We start from the raw sequence: 18886 nt of genomic DNA on the forward strand, positions 1-18886 counted from the left end.
GGACACAGTTTAGTGAGGACTTAGCAGTGCTAGGCTAAGAGCTGGCTTCAATGATCTCAGTGATCTCTTTCAATCTAAATGATTCTGTGATTCTACTTCTGAAGGAGTTCAGATCCTCAAGTCCAGATTGCTGGAGATGTTTTGGTTGTATTTTAATGGACACTGGCTTCAGTGCAGTTAGTAAGCAACTATCTGGATGAATTTGATTCATCCCATCCTGACAACAAGAAATCCTCCCACTTTTCCAGGGTTGCATGCTAGGGTTGCAGTAGTGTGGGGCAGTCACCTCTGCCTGTGTGGGTAGCACAGGTCCCAGGCTCTTTCCTACAGCCCAGAGGAAGGAGGGTGTATCACTGTTACAAACACACTACTTTCAGAACAGCTAGCTGCTCATTGACCTACAGACACCCACCAGCTCTTCAGTGTCAAGTTCATGTATTTCTGATGGTTTAATTCAAATTATTAGTGAGTCAGAATGAACATGAGGAGATATCTCCCACCTTCTTAGTGGTGTGCTAAGGAGAGGAAGCTCCCACAGTTCAGTGATTGACCACCTTCAAACTCTCTTTCTAGCTTCTGCTAGAGTTCTACTACCTGGACATAAAAAGGGTGAGTGAGTCTGAGCTTTTGACTGATGTTAATACCCTATTTTGTGAGCAAAAAGCATAATTTACCAGGACATCATAAATCTGGTACAACTTGTTTGCTGGAATTCAAACTGGCAGGTTCAGTAGCTGGCTGCAACTTCCCAGCTAGGCATATCCTAGATCAGAGGAAAATCCACAGAGTGTGGAAAAGTGGTTAAAGTTATGATAATTGTTACAGGGCTGCATTTTCTACCAACAATTAAATCAGCTTATAACTCCTGAATGGAAAGAATTATTCCATACCACTCTCCATTGTTCAGCATCATTACCAGGAAATAGAGCTATTACATAAGATTAGGTAAACTCTAGACAAGAAGAGATACACTTTGTTTTTAAAAGATATTAAAGAAAGAAGAAAGTAAATCCTTTCTGACCTGGAAAATTGCTATTGTGCACATGCATCAAAAAAGAAGACTTTAGAAAGAACACCACAGGCATAGCAAACAAAATAAAATCCAAGTTAAGGCAGGTGCTATGTGCTCAGCTAAACCAGGGATAGCACATTAAATCTTTTCAAGAACACTAAAGGTGAATAGCTTTGCTCAGAAGTAGCCACATCCATTAAGGGCTGATAGTCACCACCAAGGAGAAACCCAGCCATGGCTACCCTGCCACTGTGCGTGTCCCCACGCTAAACCATCTGTTCCAGCTTTGGTGGTGGTGCTCAACATGCAGCAGTTTCTGCACAGAAACACCTCAATAACTCAGGAGCCAATGTTCCCTTCTGCAGGACACACATGCAGCTGGAGCTGGGGTCAGGACCACTGAAATGTACCACTCTGATACACTAGTTTGATTAATCCTTTGGCTTTTAGATAAGTTACTAGTAAATACCAGTAAAAACATACCACAGATTTTGCTGTGGTACACAGTCATCTTAATAGAGTCTTTAATGTATTATAAAAAATCAACAAATCAGTCAAAGTGTCAGCCATTACATATGCTTTGTTCTATAGAAGTGAAGGGATAACACAACAAATAGGTAATTTTCAGCATCATTACCTCCCCATGTGACATACTTGCTGGGGCAGGGGCAGACATGGAGCTATTTCTAGGCTGTCCCATTTAATGCTTTTTTGATCTGCTCCAGTTATTGTTTTCAGCTGCTTTATCTGTTGTTGTTTACTTGAAGGGAAGCAGATTTTCCTTCTCCTGCTACAAAGCCATTCTGCTGCTTCTGCCAAACCTTTTGCATTGACTGGAGAGGAACCATGTAGCAAGAAGGAAAGGTCATAACCCACCAGATGATGAGAAATGTACTTCTCTTTCATAAAGTAGGAAATCAGGAAGAGGTGTGGCAGATTCAGGGGTTACCCACCCTGCCTGCATGTGAGTGCTGCAGATTGACTTTGGAGATTATGTCCTTTGGAGATGAATTGCCCTTTCCTGGCTTTACAATCTGATTGTTAAAATCATGAGATGACTCTGCCTGAATTAAGATGTAAACCATGTGGTGAAGTCAATAGCACGGATTTTATTTAAAAGTAAATGAATGGTACAGAGAGAGGTAAGGGAAAGGCAAAGAGAGAAAGAGAGACAGAGAAACAAATTAAGTAGAAAAAATATATCACCACTCCATAGATTCTGAAGGCATCCCATTGGTCTTCTCAGTGATTGCAGACTGTACACATTAAGTGGTGGGGGAAAAGAATCCACAAAAGTCTCCTTTAGTGGGGTTTATATTGTTCAGGGTTTAGGTAGAAATGCCCTTGGTACCTCCTCTGGATGATGTAATACTGGATCAGGAATATTTCATGTGTCTTTGACACCTTCTAAGATTCTGCAGCTGATTGATTCAACACCAGTTGAATCAGTCATGGTCCATCACCCCAGATGAATAGCTCAGGCTATGCGAATGCATGTGAATGTCCTTGGTGCTCCCAGAAGGGTTTTCACAGCTATCATTATGTAAGGGAGGACACTGAAATTATAAGGAAGACTGTCCCACCTAGCAGGATCTGCCTCTTATCAGCCTCTTGCCTTATCTGGAAACCCAGTTTGTAGCCCCAGGTGTGCCTGCCCTTCTGCACCTGGGACACCAGTCTGTGCACCAGGAGCAAAGCAGCCAGCCAGTTGTTTGAGCCATGAGCACCCATCTTTTGCAGCACCTGGGTGCTTACTGCAGGTGCCAATGTCAGCAATTAAATCTCTTACACTTCTGGATTCATTCTCCTTTGACCTGGACAGCTGGACAATAGTACAACCTTACCTCAAGGTCCTTTTGCAGTCCAAATCAGGAGGCATCTTCAGGGAGGAGTGGGCTTCTGTAGATAAGCAACTGTTTCTTTGTAGTTTGCTACAGCAGATAAAAGTCTTTTGGTGATCTTAGCAATGCTTAAGCTATTAACCATTTCAGTCTCTGGTACCTGGGAGCCCTGCTGCTCTCCAGCCAGGCAGCATGGGCTCTCCCATGGTAGCATGGAGCATCCAGTGTGTGGCTAGGTCCCAGGCATACAGCAGGGATAGAGTGTTAGTCTGGTCAGTGCAGTACCCAAAGAGTGAGTCCCTCACCTGGCAAGAGAACACATGCAGCTAAATGTCCACCTCTGCACCCAGCAAAGATGCTCTTCTAACACCTCTTTCCTCCACTCCTGTGCCATCCCACTGCCTGTGACTTTCTATAGTTACTTGGATGTTGAATTAGAAACACCTAAATATCCTCTTTGATCCTCCACTGGAAATGGTAGCCCAACACATTTGGCTCTTAGCAGGTTGTGGGGACTGTAGAGCAAAATATGTTTGGTTTTGTATAGAAACCCAGCTGTGCTCACACATGTGCAATGGCACATGCTGCACTGAAGTTTGATGACAATCACAACTGGAAACACAAGATATTTTTGAGGCCAGTAATTGAAGCTAAAGGAAAAAAGGCTGGGCTGTAGTGATCAGTACCAGGCCATGCTCTCAGCAGAACCTGCCTTGTAACTGGCAGCATTTGACAGACTCTGTAATTGCCTTCCAGGCCCAGTGGCTGCTGCTTGTGAAGAACTGGAAAACACAAACACAGCCATGTGGGACCAGCTGAGTGGCTGAAGTCTGTGCTGGCTGAGTTTGCCTGCAGGCAACAGAGTGGCAGCAGAAGTGATCCCAGAGGGAAGTGAAGCAGGGAAAGAGGGCTGGGAACAGCCAGCCACCACCTGCAGCTCCTTGGGAATGTGCCCTGTTACACCAGTGCCCTGCATCTCAGCCAAGGGAAGGTTGTTCTTGCTGGAGCAATGACTTCATCATGTGCCAGTGCCTTTTGGGTGAGTGACTTTTCATGGAAGTCTGAAGGCTGGTCCCTCTGCTGAAGCTGCCTTCAAGCCCCTGGGAAGCTCAGCTGAGATGCAATTGCTGGTGCCACCAGCCATCCTGAGCCTGAGAAACTGGGCTTTTGTATTTCCTATCTTGCCTTATTTGGCCTTCCACAGGTGTGTTTACTCTTGCCCTCTCTCTCCTTCTCTCTCTGAGCACATGCCTGCACATGCCCTACAAATATATGTAGAACAAAACCTACTCATTTATGTACTGTACTCAGGATGCTGTTGGTTTATTTCCCCAGATTAGAGGATTATGTGCTAAAGATATTCATATATGCTTGAGTATTCATGCAATCCTTTAGCAATTATTTACTGTCAGTCTGACGTGTGTGGGCTGGATTTGATTTTCTGCTGGAAAAATTCAGTGTCACCAGCTTAAACTTGCTGTCCAGAGATCCAAGAACTAAATAAATGCCCCATGTCAAGCAGCAAGAAGGACTAACCTCTTTACTTACCAGACTTTACCAGGACTTAAAGAAATGAGCTTTACTAGAAGAACTGAAACAAAGAAGGGAAAAACAATAAAGTATCAGCCTGGAAAATTTGTTTAATCTTCCCAGGCTCAGAGAAAACTAGGGAGAAAGTAGCTGTCCTGCACCTGAAACACATGTGGATTCAGGGAAGATTACGGCATATTCCAAGAAAAGTAATCACTTTTATGGCTTGGCAGAAAGGCCTAATATATCTATGCTGTTCTTTTAATTAGATTCAGCCTAACACTATCTTGCCAGATACTTGTTACTGTCAGTCTTCTTTGTTTTCACCACTTCTTCTCTACCAATACCTCACTGCCCAGAACATCCCCGAAGTATTCCAGTATTCCAGCTTTTTTAAGTAAGGAGAAGACACATGACAGTGTTCCTTAGAGAAATACCTGGTTGCTTAGATATTTCTTCCCAGAAACTCTCCCCCTTTCCTCATGCTGTTTTACTCAAATTCTTAGCCCAAATCTTAATCCTCTTCCTACGTCTGCTGGTCCCTGGGGCTTGTGGGACACAAGAATTCCATTTTTCTCAACTTTTATATGCAAATTTTTGTAACAAATAAAATTCCCTTTCTTAATTAAAACTGGCAAAGAAATCCCAGGTGGTGTAGTCAGCTTCTTGTGCTCCCCTGCTGCTGGCTGGGGTCTGTCTCCAGCTCTCACAGCTCAGCTATTCCTCTCCCTGTCCTGTCAACAGAAACAATTTGAAATCTCCCAGTCCCCATTTGGAGGATATGCATGTAAATATATATCTATAAACACACATATGTGTGCAGGGAACCATTAGAGAAGGGAAGGCAAGAGAATCCTCCCACTACCTTCCACTCTGTGGGTACATTGCATTCAGAGAATTCAACCATGTGAAGGATCCTAATAACAATTTTAAACAACTAAATGAGGAACAGTGCAGAGAGCCTGTGTGACAGTTTAAGTGTTTCAACTGAATTATAAACTACATGCTCCCATCCCTTGGCATGTCTTTGGGCAATCTCCACATTGGATGAGTCTCATTTTGAGGGTGTGGCCAAGCTGTGCTGACTCAGAGGTTCAAAACCCATCCAGAGAAATTCTGGCTGGCTGAAGACACCTCTGGCACCTGGAGATTTTCTAAGCTGTGTCCTTGTTAGCTGGCCTGTAGCAGAAACCACAAGGCCGTGACAATTCTGATTCTTCAGAATAACACTGGACCAATTTTTTCCTTATAAGTTTTCAGAACAGCTTGAGGTTATGTGCCCAGTTTCATTGTTTCCCTTAGTTCTATAAAACAGTATCAGTCTTAACTTGTCTGCATGTTCATAGAGGTGGTTATTTTTTATAATTAACAAGAACATTAAATCAAGATAGCACTTGTTTGACATTTCAACACATTTTTGTCTGAAGTGATTCACTCAGCCTGTTTTCCTGGAAAAGGTGTTTTCTGGGCCTGTAATCCCCTAGGTATGTGTTTCACCTTCCAATACTGAACTGGTATGGACATATGGAAATAAAATCTTATCTTCTTGAATAATACCATTTCCAGAAAAAATAATAATGATTTGGCAAATCTCCAGCTATTAATGTTTTATGAGTAACTAACCCCTCAATATGCTGTTTTCATCCTTCTTCCCAGTACAGGAACGAAATGTCCCAGGCACTCCAATGCATTTGCCAAGTTTCTCAAGCACTGCATCATCATGGCTTCCATAGATGCATAGATATTTAATGGATTTTTATGAGCTTTCTTGCTCTTTCCCTCTCTTTTGGATTTTTACTTCAATGACAGGTATGAGCTGTATGCATAATACAGGGAATGTATTTAATACACAGCAGTTGTTCTCTTACATGCAAGTGGTTTCTATAAAGAAACCATCCATCACTGCTATATAATAAGCCACATCTTTTCCTGAATGGTCTGTCCTTCTGAACTGGCATATGTGGGAATAAATAATATCTACTATAAAACAGGGAATGTGCAAACACTTGAGTTACTTTTGGAAGAGATATTAATTTGAGATAAAACTATTAAAAGTGTCCAGATAACTTATGAGTCCAAAACCTATTTTCAAAAAGAGGTGTGATCTAAACCAGTGAAAAGATGTAGATGAGTAACCAACATAAATAACCTAAACCCTAGAGTGGCTGCTGCAGAGTGTTTTGGCTCTTCAGTCCTTCCCCTATTACATACAAGTTGCACACTCACACTTCCATCTAAAATGTCATAAAAGTGACATTTCCTGGGCTTACATATATCCATGGGGTCATCTCAGGGTTTTTGAAGCTAATTCTTACTTCCTGCACAGGTTAGTCTCTGTGATATAACCCAGTTTTCCCACTGGTGACTGGAATAAGAGCCACTAGGATTGTCCAAGACCCATAATGTGCTTCACTACCCACCAAACCTACATGTTTCCTAGTCAGGAACTGGTGATTGATTCATGGCCATATATCAAAGCCTAAATGTTTCATGAAAATATTTTTTATTCTGGAAACTTTTGCCATACCCAGGCTGGATCTTTCTTGTCAGTCTGGCAGCAGATGATGCCCAGCTCCAGTTCAGGAGCTGCAGCTCCCAGCAGGGCTGATGGCTGGTCTGGAGGCCAAGAAGGAATGGGGCTGAGGAGTTTCACAGGAAATGCAGTGAGTCATGTCTGACACCATTGCACTTCAGATGTGACCACTCCTCTCCTCCCCATGAGCACATCTGCTATGTTTGATTTTAGACAGGGCAAAAAACAATGTTTTGAGCTTCCTAGAACAAAATACTTTCAGAATTTCATTTCCACAGGAAAGGTAAAACTTTTTTAGGCTTTGTTCCAATCCTGAACGGAACAAGAAACTGTCTGGAAATGTCAGCATTTCCACAGAAACAAAATGCCAAGTTTTGACCTACACTTTATTTTTAAAATCTCTTTTAATCTGAGTCCCAGAACATGAATTACTAAATATTCTGTGGGAACTCTAGTTTCAAAGCCCTTGTTTCTTATGAGGATATTTTAAATTTCTGTACCCACATCCTTCACCTGGAAGTTACCTCATCCATATGTCTCCCCTGCACAATTGTGTATTACACTACTGTGCTGTAGGGTATTTGTGTGCAAATGTGATACTGTGATAAAAAATGCAACGTTAGACTATCTGTTTAAACTAGAATTAAATTAAATTATATGATCAAAGGGAACAAAGTGTGATAAAAACATAATAATGTGCAAAGAGAAAGGATCTGTGTTTCTCTGAACATGACAGGAATCAGCTATACTTTTCATTATGATATTGAATGATGATGGATGGCATACCCTTTTATATGCATGGGTTTCTTAATTTCTCCTAGCATGAAGTGTGGCTCCCTAGGTGTTGTGGCTACCTGATCCTCTCCTGCTTTTCAGGGACTCTCACTTCCTCCTCATGATGCCACTTGGGCTGCATGGGACATTTTATATCCACTTGCTCTCTCCATGCACAAGGGAACCTGTTGTCCTGCTTAGAGAAGGGTGGTGATGGGAAGTGAGAGTGACAGAAATCTGGAATTGTTAATTTCTAATGCTCTGAAAAAACACCAGTTTTCAAAAGCATAGAAGGCTAGAAATAAACTATACATTACATCAAGAAACATCCTTCCCATTTCAGATATTTTGTGTGCAATATTGCACCTTGTCCTTCAGGTGGCAAAAAGCCCTGGCTTCTCTACCCTTCACTCCCCATCACAGGAAAAATGTCCTGCCCAGACTTACAGAGATTCCTCCTCTGAGCAGTCACAGTGAGCTGCCTTTCCTGCTGGCCAGTGTGGACTCTAAACATCTCTTTTCCATCTCAGCTGTTTTCTTCACAGTCCTGTTCTAAATTCTTGTGTTGTGGTCTTTAAGACAGGAACCTGGAGACATAAATATAGAATAATTTTATCTCACCTGAAGCTACAAGATTTTTTTTCCTCCTTAATTCAGGAAACAGGGTATTCCAATTCAGGATGAATCTCACCTTTTATCATTTTTGTCTGGACATAATCACATGCATTCAGAAGAGAAGACACAGATTCTTTTGTAGACCTTCCTAACAGGCCTTAACTCACAGCTTCCTGATACCTGCAAGTGAACAATCCTGCTAGCAATAAAAAGTAATCTCCCAGGAGGACCTCTGATCCTGAAGCAAATGCTGTTTAATTCACCACTCATTAGGAGTGTATCTGGATTGATTTATTGAGCACTTCTGACCTCAAATCTTTTGAACAGCATTCCTTCACGATTAAATAGGGAATGGACTCGGGCAACACTTCTGGCAGGCAGAGTGCAAGAACCCAAGTGATTCCTGAAAACATTAATATCATGTAACTTAATGAAAATATACTACATGTTGGCATGCACTTGGCCCAGACCAGGAGGGGTATGTTTTCCACCCAAGGCTCTGGTAACTTCTGTAGTAAATACAGCTAGAACAATTCACTAATTATACATTTGTGGTTGTTCTACCTTTGTGTATTTTAGAAATATGCAGTCACATCCAATCCATAATAAAAGAAAAAAAAATGGCAGTATCTTTGGGTCCAAAGAAAATCAGTATGTTTGGTATGTGCACAACAGTCTGCAACAGCAGATAGTATTATACCCTCTAGGGAATCAGCTTCTACTTTTTACTGAATATTCAAAGAACAGAGAAATTGATAAAATCAAACCAAAAGTCTTTTATGTATGACTGGCTGGAGACAATTGCTTTCTAGTTGAGAAAAACAAACTTTCCTGCCAGTTGTACCCAACTAATTACAAACATGAAGAGAATAGGCCTCTGTTCTCTGAGCACATAAACAAAACTTAGAACCTTGTAATAAGAGTCAAGAGAACAAAATACAACCTCCTGCTATTTGCCTTGCATTCTCATTTGGGTACAAAAGCAGGAAGAAGCATAGAATAGGCTGTGGCTATATGACTTGTTTGGCCAACAAAGGTACATGGAGCAAATCTGGTATGTGCACTCCCCTCTCTCCTGGCTTCTAGTTAGCAAGAGACTGCACAATCTGGCTTGTCTCCCCCATACAGATTCCAGAGGATTTGCCAGAATATTTGCATCTACATAAATCACTAAGAACAACTGTTGCTTTAGGTGCCACTTAAATGGTAAGCAATGTCATCAGCTCTCATGAATTCATCAGAAGATTCCTAAGAAAGTGAGCCATTATCTTCAATCAGATCTCCTGCTCACAGGAGACTAAGTGGCTTTAGGGAAAAAGCCTAATGAGAAATTTTTGAAATGGTTTATCTCAACTGACTTATGGCACCTAACTCTCCAAATCAGATATCTATTTCTGGTGGGTTTTCTCTGTTCTTAGCAGAGAGCAAGAGCTTCTTCAGAGAGTGAACTACATGGCAGAAGAGCTAACAGTGAGTGATTAAGGTCCCGTTGCATAAAGTTTGTAAGAATTGTGGAGAAAAGACCTATGATGTTGAACATTGTCAAACACAATTTGTCATCAGTAAGACTCTGACAACAGGATTTTCTGTGTGGTGCAGACAGGTTCCTGTGGTCTGCTTCATCTGAGATGTGCAGAACCAGTTTTCCCCAAAAGGGGCACTGCTGGGTTAGCTCCTTCATCTGCTGCACAGGGTATCAGAAGGGCTGGAGAGCAGAACTCCTGCCTTCATGAGCACCCACAGGACTGGGAAGGGTGAGTTGGTGGAGAAGGTGTGCACATCTCACCAGGCTTCCCTACACAGGGGCTCCTGAAATGGGATAGCGCTGTCCTCATAAAAATATTGATCCCAGAAGAGCTGACCACTCTGCAGGTGGCTTCCCAGAGCAACCCTGCTGTGGTGAAATTCAGCATAGTCCCAGCTGCTTGCTGGGTGCCATGAGGGCAGCCTCATCTGGTATGGTCAGCAGGCTCCCTCCTGAGATGTGAGCAGGAGCCTCAGCCAAGGAATGGAACCGACCCATCTCCAGGCACTGTCTAACCAGGGAACAGGACTTTGCAGTGCAGCTGGGGGAGGGATCCTTCCCTCAGCGGCATCAACACACCCAGGACCAACACAAAGCCATTTATTACCTTGCACTGCTAACAAGTGACAGAAAAAGCTTTGTGTCTTATACTTGCTCAGTGAAAATGCATCGGAAGTTTGTTCACTGTTCTGAGACCCTTCCAAGGGGCCACACAAGTGGTAAGCTGAATAAAGCAAGACACAGCAGATCTGCCTTTTGCTTGGGTCTTCTGGATAAAAAAAGTTTGTGGTACATGAAAGAGCTCTTTGAAGTGACTGATGTTGATGCTTGCAATGCTTTTGGGTGAGCACAGAGAATACCAGGGCTGACGGTGTCAGGAGTCAGGGGGGCTCTTCCTCTTCATGCATGGAGAAGTTGAGGATATCTGAGAGCTCTTTCTAATACACTGTGTCTGTACTGGAAGGACTGCATAAATTCAGATTCTGCTGGAAAAGGAGAAGGGTTCCTGACACAGGGCTGAGGGTAGAACAGCATTTGCTGCAGCTCTGTGTTCTGCCTGGCAGTGTGGCTGCATTGCCAAGCCCACCTTTCCCTGGGTGGCTGCTACATATTAATCAGATGGCAGGGTACTTTTCTGACTTTAGAACATGTTCCTCACAGACGGCAGTGAGTAGATTAGTTTTTAACAAAAACAGAATTTTTGATCTAGGAATAAAACATACAAGTACCTACCAAGTAGGTGGGCTTTTTACAGCAGTTCAAAGAGCTGCCAAATTACCTTTCTTCTTTTGGTGCTGAAACAAATCAATGTTTTTGATACAGAGTTTTCCACGTAGATTAATTGCAAGGTAATTAGAAAGAGGGAGGCAAAGAACAAAATCAAAAGCAATAAAGAGAAAAAAATCAGCTAAGTGTCAGGTCCTGAGCAAAATCCACACCGTAGGCTGAGAGTTTGAGTTGGTGGAACTTTCCCTGTGTTATGATATATTGAAGCACTAATTAGACACCAAATGTTTCATGTCTTGGGGCAAAGGTGTAACAAAGAACAAAAATTCAGTCTGGCTGCTTCCACTAGACCAAGAGGCATCTCCATCATAACCTTGCCCCAGCTTAACCCCTCTGGATGCTGCTCTGCTCCCTCTAGGACAGGCAGGTAGGGAAGATCGGTGGAGCTTCCTTCTGGGAAAGCAAATGGTGCCGAGGATTTCAGCTGGGATGACCTGGCAAGGAAGTAGAATGGTGCTTGTGTAGAAAGATGGAGCAAAAAAAGCCAAATAGTGAAGGAGTTACATGAGGTCATCTTTTCAGCCCCTTACCCCTGTCATCTTCCTTCCTCCTTGTTTTAAAAACAGAAAACCCTATGGCATAAAGCAACCCAAAGACAAATCCAATCTGTTCAGCTGGAAGCTCCTCCCTATTCATAAAGTCATGAATAGTTCTCATATATTCCAGTGTGATTAAAAAGAGGAAATTCAAATACTTTATAAGCTTTGGGTTATAGGATTAATCCTGTAATAGTTTTACTTGGCTTTATAAGCCTGATCCTGTCCCAGTGAACATGATGGGAGGTCAGTTATCAAGCCACAGGGGGCAAGATAAAGCTCTATATGAGTTGCTATTTTTTACTCTTAAAGTTAGTATTATTGGGCCCAGCCCAACTTCAGCTGAAGTTAATGAAAAGACTCCCGCTGACTTTAATGGGAGTTGGATTGGCCCTATTGTCCTTTGTTGAGTAAAGTAATTTTAAAAGGTCAGGAGGTGAATTAAAAGAAAAAGAAACAACTACATCGATAAGCTTTATTCAAGTCCTCACCTTATAGAGAAGAAGTGTTGTCTTAGCTGGTGAGAGTAGTTCAAACTAGTCCTTGTAGACTCTGCAAGGATAACAAAGTATGGTTTTACTCAAAAAAACAAGTGGAAATGAAACTTTCTGAGTTCCGATTTAATGATGTCCCAGTGGCTTCTATCTGCTCAATTTACAACCAAAACAGACACCAAAATTAGACCCTAATCTCAGTGAAAGCAACGAAAGCCCTGATTTTAATGGATTTCTTCTTGATGCTTCAATGGATTTCTCTTGATTGATATGGGTGGGAGAGCTAAAATAAGATGTTCTGTCTCTAATTGCTATGGCCACACTTACTTGGTCTATGCACTCTTCTTTCAGGACAGTTGCTCCTCATCTACCCCTGAAGCAACTTGGTAGTCACAGTGACAAGGAAGAGGAGGTTAGTTAATGAATCTGCTGACTGTGAAAAGGAGCACAGATGCAGTTGATTCTCCAAATGTTCCCTTGGCTCTGAAGGACAAAGACAATAAGGAAAGAAATACTTACAGTTGTGCTTTGTGAACCTTTTGGGTTTTGACTTGCACTTTGTATCCTTTCCAGCTCTTAAAAAAAAAGCAGAGCACAGGTTTCATCACCATAGTCAGCAGATAAAACTATCAAATGAAAATTTGCTATTTTTACACAATACTTTTTCACTATAAATTATAGACTATTTTCCTTTAGAATAACTCTCATGCACTAGTTGCCAGAAGATACTGTTGACAATCAGCTTCACAGAACTTTTCCTGCCTACCCTTTTTACAGGATGCATTTTAGGATCCAAGGGGCATAAAACATGCTACATTTCTTTGGAAATATCTGAAGGAGTTTGGTTTTGATTTCTTTGCATTGTCCTTGCTAAATATTTCATGCTGTGAAATTCAGATAGCCTTCTCTGATACAGGAAGTAGCAACAGGAAAAATTAAAGTGTACACCCCCTCCACACCCCACACCCCAATTTACTGCCATTTTATATATACAAAAATAATCTCTACCAAGCTGAGATGAAACAGAACCATCTTTCCAGCAGATGGTTAAAACTAAAGGGAGAGAAGGATGCCTTCACTGGACTAATCCAAGAAAGGGAAAAGCCCTCTAAGTAGTTCCCTTTCCAGGCAGGTTAACAGTCCTGCTCTCAGCAGGTTCTGACCATCAATGAACTAACCCTTTCCTCCAACTCACCTCCCACTGGGCAGGAATTCAATGCATGAGCAGAGGTCAGTGTTAATGCCATCCTGCTAAAGGCATCCAGCTTTCATTCACAAAACAAACCACTTCACTGGCTTCAGAGAGAAAAGGAAGTAACTCAGGAGAAAAAAATTAACCAAGATTTTTTATTAAGCGAGAAGCAGTTTATGATATAATACCAGTTGCAAAAGGGTTGAATCAAACATTGATATAATATATCTTTAAAGCAGCTTCTTAAGTGAGAATCAATGAAAGATTATTTTGCCCATGTCTAAGCTTAATAGCACACTTACACAAATAAGATGAGAAACTACAGCTGCAGTGAACACTTGTGCTGCCTGCTGCAGTTTATAGAACAAACATTTGGGATCTATCTGGCTAATCATGATATATTTTTCATGTGATCATCTGTTTATGCTTCTTTGGTTTATATGTCTTGGGACTGGGCTGTGTGCCAAGGGGCTGGGGGCTGCAGTCAGCAAACAGCCCCTGGTCCCACGGGACCCTTGTGGGACCCTCAGCTGCAGCTGCTCCAGCCTCACAAGGGAACAGGTCCCCCCCACTCCTCCTGCCTGTTTCTGAGCACACAGTGTGTTTGGAGCTGCACAGCTGAACCCCTCCTGTTCTTCCCACAGCCACAGACTGAGCATGTACATGTAAGGACAATGGTATATTCTGTTTAGTGCACATTTGAACCAAAAAGCTGTACGGTGCCCTGGGGTAGCTCGATTGGGCCACTGGTAGAGTCACTTATTTCTGTACTTGCTTAAAAAAAAAAAAAACCTTCTTATGCTATTTGTGTCACTTGGCCAATACAACATGAGGAACTTGCCATAGCTGGCTACTGAGCTGTGTGCCCTGGGCTGGCCACTGTCCCTGTGTCCCCAGAGGCTCTGTACTGCTGTTCCTGCACTAAGCCATTCCCTCTTTCCACATGTGATTCCCATGGCTGTTTCACCAGGCAGAAACCTTCATCCTTCAGCCATGTGCATCCACAGGGGCTGTGCTTTCCACCCCAGCTCCTTGCCTTGTGCCTCCCCATGCACACCCCCACAGCCAGCTTGCACCCCAGGGTGCAGGGCTGATTTCTGCCCTCCCAGACCACAGCAGGACCAGGTTGCACCAGCCAGGGGCCAGTCTAGGTCAAGTCACCAGTGGTGCTGCTTGTGCCCATTGCAGCCCCCATGGCCTCCCTACAGTGGACCCAGTGGGTGCTCCTCTCAAAGCACAGGTGCCCCACAACACACTGCTAGTTGACAGTCCCATCATCAAAGCTGAAGGAAAAAATCAGGGTGAAATCTGGGCTGAGCAGCTGTTAAGATGCTGGGAAGAGGCTGTCTGCATGTGAGATCTGCTTCTTTGCCATGTATGAAGCACAGCTAGTTCAGAAAACACTGAAGCAGACACACCTCTGTAGCCATTGCAAAATTCAGAGGTTGAAGAAACTGTAAAATAAGCCAGTGATGGCCTATGCCTCCAGCTCCAGGCTACAATAAATTTTAAAAGTGCTGATGATGCTAGTGGGGCCTCCAGCTGTGATGAAGCAAAAATAGGGCTCTCTCAACATCACAGCACCACCCAGGCACTGGCAGCAGACAGGAGCAGCACTTGAAGATGGTTCTAGTTTTAGCAAAGGAGTAAGTCACTTTGAGCCCCCACCCAGAGTGGCTGCACGGTATCAAGAAGGAAATGCAGAATGAACCTGGGTAAAGCCACAGACATACAGCTCCATAACAGTGACCAATGCTGTGCCTGGCTATTCTGCTGATGGTCACTGAAGTTACCCCCTTGCCTGAAGTTACCCCCTTGCCTGATTAACAGGTGAGATCATTGTTCTCCATCATGCATCTGCTCTGCAAAGGAGCACAGACTCCCTGGACACGCAGTGTGAGGGCTGTGTGGGGTTCTGCCATGCATCTCTCAGAGGTGCTTGCCCCATCTCAGCCAGTCTGGGGGCTCATGGGGTTGCTGGCTCTCCCAAAGGAAACTTCAGCTTGACCTTGCCCTTCATCACAAGAGGCTAGAGACTCTGTGGGTCCTTCTGCACACAGAGATACTGTGACTTTGGGAATCAACAACAGAGTCTGTTATGCCCTGCCTGCTCTCACAGTACCTTAGGATTTTGTGAGATGGACATCACCTCTGTACCCAGAAGGCTGTAAGCTAAAGTAGTCTTATCTACTGGTGGGATCTGAGCCATAGTATGTGGAAAACTGCTCGTCCAAAAATCCCTCCTCTGGGGAGAAGGCAGTTGAAGTCCCAGTACAAGCAGTCTGCTCACTGGAAAGTGCCTGTATTTTCAAATGCCTCACAGCTGAAAGCAGCTTCCACATGGCCTGGCATGATAATGGACAAGTGACCCACAGGGCTCTGCAACCTCTGTGGCTGCTGGAAGGGCATCCCTGCACACAGGGCTGTCATGCAAAGCTGAAACATGTTAAACCCTGGCTGAAAAGGGTGAGTGAGTGTTTCTCTGTGCAGTCTTTACCTCCCTGAAGATGTTTACTTTGCTCCATGTGCTTCCCCTCCATTTCCTTCCTCTCTACTTCACACCACTAATATGTTAAGCACAGAGTAGCAATGAAACAGAAGAAATGAAAATGCAGTCTCAGCAGCAATAGCTCTCAATCTGTGGTGGAAGGAAAAGATTAAAGTAAGATGGGTGGCTGAGGGAAGGGAGCAATGTGCTTGTTTGGCTGGTAGTCCCCACAGGGAAGCCCAAGTGCAGTGGTCTGTTCCTTATTTCCATCCCCATGGCATAGCCCTTCAGCCAGGAGGAGTACCATGAAGATAGAGGATTGCCATGCAATTGACCCTTCACAGTCAGATGCCAGCAAAATTACTGGATTGTGTCCTTGCTACTATGCAGTGTGGCCAAGGAATAAGAAAATGATGTACAGAGAGTGGCAAAGGAAAGAATTGGGGAAGGAGGTACCTCTCACAGTCTGGAGGCCCTGTTCATACACTTTTGAAAATAAATTATTTTTCATCATGCCTTAAGTGGGTCACATAGTGTAAAGCCTTCTCTTCTCTGTTCATTAGCATCACAGAGTCTTTGAGACAGAGCCTGGAGACCTTTTGCCCATGCTGATCATGTTATGTCCTGTGAAGATCCAGGGGATGGCTGAGTGAGAATAGTTGGCTGCCAGAGAGGCTGGTAGTTGCTGCACTGGAAATTTTCCTTTTCATCAGTCATTTTTAGGCAAGCCAGGATGTTTCTTTCTCACAAATCTTGATCTAAAAGTACAGGCCTCAGATTGCTTAATATTCTGGGTGCTGAGGGAATTTCAGATTCCTGCAGTGGGACATATGTCTATAGAAACTCTTTGTAGTATTTGAGACCCTCTGTAATACTTGAGTGGGTTCAAGTTTTTTTTTCTCTTTTTACAATAGCAATTTGAGAAAGCACAAAGCTCACATATCTGATGATTGCACAAGTGGGATTTTTGAGGGGGGGAGGGAAATAATTTCAGTCTGATCTTTCTCCATTATTTTTACTCAACTCTACATTCCTCAGTTCAGCTCTACTTAAACACAAAGCAGAAACAATGAAGTGGTCCTTGTGTGAGGAGCAGCACTTGGAAGAGACAGTCCCTGGGAGACCACAGGTGCTGGTGGCCTCTCTTTAGAGCACAGCGACTGATATCCACCAGTGTCTGGAAACACCAGGCCTATTCACATGAAAAATAAATCTCATGTGAAATATGGGCTTCCATGGATCATCTAGTAAAGGTGAACTTTTTTATATCATATTGCACACTAGGAAATAAAAACCAAACTGCACTGACAGGATGCATTGACAGTGCCCTTTCTACAGCAGATTTTTATGTGTTTTCCAGAGTCTTTAATTCTCTTACTTCAGAGTCCCTCTCACTGTGGATTTATGACATGTTTCCTGCCTCCCTTCTCCTCATCTGTTCTCCCACATCTCTTACTTGAACTGCTTTAAAGTGACACGTTGAGGCATATCCATGTGATGAAAGCTAGCACATAGCTCACATACTCTGCGCAGCGTGGTGACCCCGGACCAGCCAACACCCAGCCAATGTCTGAGCACAAATGCAGGGCACAGGCAGAGGGACATATGCCTGGCAGGAAAAAGGCCAAAAACAGGGAGGTAGAAAGTCTTGGCCTCCATGGAGTAGTTATGATATTGCTCTATTACAACCCTTTGGATGCCTCCTGGGGGCTGCTGGGCGAGAAGTAAAACTCCTGCTGCTACTAAGTCACAGGCCATGATGGCAGCACTTTGATGGTCCTCTCTGGAATAGTTACCCTCTGCTAACTTCTGATACCTGACATAGATGGATTTACCTTCAAATCCCAAAGCCACTCCACCACTCCTCATCTCTTTCACCTGTGACATGCACCCTCCACCCTCAATCTTCCTCCTCTTTCTTCCTCTAAGCCCAGGTAGCATCTGCTTGCTCAGCTTCAAGTAGCAGGGGAGCAAGGATAGCATCCAGAGTAAGGAGCCAAGGGTTTCCTGTGTGGCCATGCTTGTCTGGGGATTAAAGCAAGAATGGTGAGTTAAAGATTCCCTCTCTCTGACTGACATCAGATCACTTATAACTGCTTTTGTGCCTCAGTTTCCTCCTACATAAATTAAACAAGTCTATCTGTTCCCTGTTAGGTTTTTTTTTCTCCTTTCTATATGTTCTTCCCCCATTCTTACAGATTCAGTTCAATGCCCAAGAGCATCTGTATTTGCTAATGTTTTGAATTAAATAATTTAGAACATGTTTTGAAGTTCTTCTGCTTCTCAATGCACTGCATCTCATGGAAGTGAGATGCATGAGGTTCAGACCCACAAATTAAGTATACCAAATACTGTAAGAAATCACTGTTCTCTCTCCACTGCTCAACCTTTTTCTCTGTCTAGACCAAGGAATCTCCTTCCTTTGGTCCTTACAAAGAAATGCTTATCTATAGGACAGTCTCCCAGCTCTCTGCAAAAAGTGAAATGATGAACACCCTTGTAAAAATATTGATCCTCAGCACCACTTCCTGGGACATCTGTTCCAGAGCAGCCTTTCCAATGTGAACAGCAGGGATTACTCATCCTGCAGAAGGAGCAGCACATGGCAGCTTGCTGCTTTTGCCTTCTGCTGGGCAGAGGTATTTGGAGGATGTGCACTTTTAAGGGATGTATAATTCACCTTTCTAATGATCTGGTTGCTTTCTGCAGCTTTAGAGGCTGCACATCATAGGGAAACTGCTTGTTCCTGGTCAGCACAACCATAAGTTAAATCTCAGCTGTTCTCCGTGTAAATGTGGACATCAATGCTGTGTAATGTTATAGCTAGACTAAGACCCTTTTCCAGTCACTAGAGTAAAAAAAGAGTGTTTTCACCTAGCACTTGTAAAATAATTATGCAAAAAAAAAAAAATATCTGCTTTTTGATCTACTTGCAAAAGCCCCTACAAGGAGATGTCTTCAAGAATATTAAATTTTTTCTTGTGTTAGCATGGATCTTAGAGCTTGCTATCTACTGAGATTAGCAAGGCAGGCAGTTTTTAAAGAGGGCTATGGAAAGT

The 18886-nt window shown here is 43.2% G+C and overlaps 1 long non-coding RNA gene across 1 annotated transcript; it reads right to left on the reverse strand.

Moving 5' to 3' along the window:
• Nucleotides 1–1461: 1461 nt before the first annotated feature.
• Nucleotides 1462–18133, reverse strand: LOC306801173. The gene is made up of 5 exons (XR_013774002.1): nucleotides 17719–18133; nucleotides 13343–13443; nucleotides 12475–12630; nucleotides 12145–12205; nucleotides 1462–3158 (listed from the first exon to the last, which is right to left on the reverse strand). It is a non-coding gene; the product is annotated as an uncharacterized lncRNA (long non-coding RNA).
• Nucleotides 18134–18886: the final 753 nt, after the last annotated feature.

The sequence above is a fragment of the Erithacus rubecula genome, assembly GCF_903797595.1.
Source record: "Erithacus rubecula genome assembly, chromosome: 4".
Taxonomy (NCBI): domain Eukaryota; kingdom Metazoa; phylum Chordata; class Aves; order Passeriformes; family Muscicapidae; genus Erithacus; species Erithacus rubecula.